This window comes from Limulus polyphemus, unplaced genomic scaffold, assembly GCF_000517525.1.
Source record: "Limulus polyphemus unplaced genomic scaffold, Limulus_polyphemus-2.1.2 Scaffold6632, whole genome shotgun sequence".
Lineage (NCBI taxonomy): Eukaryota > Metazoa > Arthropoda > Merostomata > Xiphosura > Limulidae > Limulus > Limulus polyphemus.
Window position 1 is genome coordinate 30732 of NW_013672242.1, and position 2218 is coordinate 32949.

Genomic DNA, 2218 nt, shown 5'->3' on the forward strand with positions numbered 1-2218 from the left:
AAACTTTGTGAAGACAGTTAAAACATCAAGTTAGCGTTCCTTACACAGTTAAACTTTGTGAAGACAGTTAAAACATCAAGTTAGCGTTCCTTACACAGTTAAACTTTGTGAAGACAGTTAAAACATCAAGTTAGCGTTCCTTATACAGTTAAACTTTGTGAAGGCAGTTAAAACATCAAGTTAGTCTTTGTTAAACAGTTAAACTTTGTAAAGACAGTTAAAACATCAAGTTAGCTTTCCTTACACAGTTAAACTTTGGGAAGGCAGTTAAAACATCAAGTTAGCCTTTGTTAAACAGTTAAACTTTGTGAAGACAGTTAAAACATCAAGTTAGCTTTCCTTACACAGTTAAACTTTGGGAAGGCAGTTAAAACATCAAGTTAGCCTTTGTTAAACAGTTAAACTTTATTAAGAATTCTTTCTTCTTATCACAACGTCTTCACTTGAAGCTCTCATGAAACCTTGCGTTAACAACATGAAAAAAAAGCCTAGATTTCGCCCCTATCGGCCATTTTATCAATAAAATCTCGCTTGACAAGTACGTAAGGCTTGTATTCAGTAAAAAGAATTTTAACATGTAAAATATTATTTACAAAACCTGATTTTCTGTTCATCTTTGAAAACAAACATTTTTTTTATCATGTAATCTTACGAACTTTGTAAAAAAAAACTCACAGCTCATGAGTAACACGTAAAAAATTGACGTGTCCTCTTAGGCCAATTTTCATGTTTATAGATAAATTACCCTTTTATTCTACTTAATAAGTGTATTTTAGTAAATAAAGATTGCTTTGTTTTCGTTGTGTAAAGTGAGTTTTATAGCATTCCAGCTCAACTTGATCATTACAACCAATAGTGTGGCTGGCCCCCACCCCATAAATCCTGGCTCCGCCCCAACTTACAAATAAACATCCTAGTTCTTCAACGTTTAACAATAATAATAAACGTGGTTTATACGCATGCAGAAATGAATATTTAATTTAGGTACCTGTTTAAAGTTAGAAATGAAATAAATCTCGACTTATGGGTAACTAGATAATCCGTTTACTGTTGTATATTTTGTAATGTATCTATTATCTTGTTTTTTAAATCAATTTACCTTACAATATACAAATATCACTTCGATGTTGCTTCAAGTACGTGACATCAGAGCTCAGTCGTAAATTCAGCTATTACATGATTTAGAAATAATCAGTGTAATAGGAATACTTTCTCGGGCAATTTCATACAGAGCACATAGCATGGGAAATACTTTAATTCATTGGTCAACTGTGTAGTAAAAATTAATTTTGCGTGCCCGAAATCACAGACTTTCATCATTTTGTGGTCTATTTAAGTAACAAGGGAGAAATCTCTACAAGTTTACCGCAATTTCGCGTTAGAACGTGCGTGACACCACACCCAAAGCGCTTCCTCGTGCCCCGCGACACCCACGGGACACCGCGTGCTTGATGTATCAGACTCATTTTCGTAATGGAGAAGTGATATCACATTATTGTACGAGTCAAAGCTTGATGAGGCTTTAAAAAATGCTTTGCTTTTACTATGCCTAGATCACGCAGGTCATAGACGGTGTTTTCATAATCTAACACTGGACAAGAGGGGTTGATGAGATTTTAATGGAAGAGGAGTGTCTGATTGTGAAACTAATGAATGATGGATAACAAAGGAATGAAAACATGACAAACTTTCTATAAAGATTGCCCCCCCCAAAAAAAAATAAACCTGACTTTTCGTCAAGATCCTCTAATCAAACTTTTATTGATCTAATTCTTAAACAATCGTTGGTTATGAAGTAGAAGTTCGTTCAGTTGCTAGATGTTCCTTGATTGTCAAAAGTCAAAGGGAAATTCAAACATTAACATTTTTTTCTACCATTGCACAATACGCAGCGTTAAAACAAACCCACTGTTAGAAGACAGAGCTTGTTACTGGATGACATCCGGCTCGATCTGCCTGAAGCAGATAAGGAAGGTTTTTGGACGCCCCCTTCTCAAGAGCCATAAACATGAATATAAAATAGCCCCGAGGGTTTTAGAGAAGAACGACACTACAGAAATTAAAATCACCAGGAATGTTCGATTTGTTTGTTTGTTCGGGATGTCTAGCCAGTGAAAGAATGATAATAAGGTACACAGATGTTAACGACAGCTTCACTTAAACTTATGAGGAGTTCTAGCAAGAAAAATGATACGGTTCAGAACTACGCGAAAGAAAA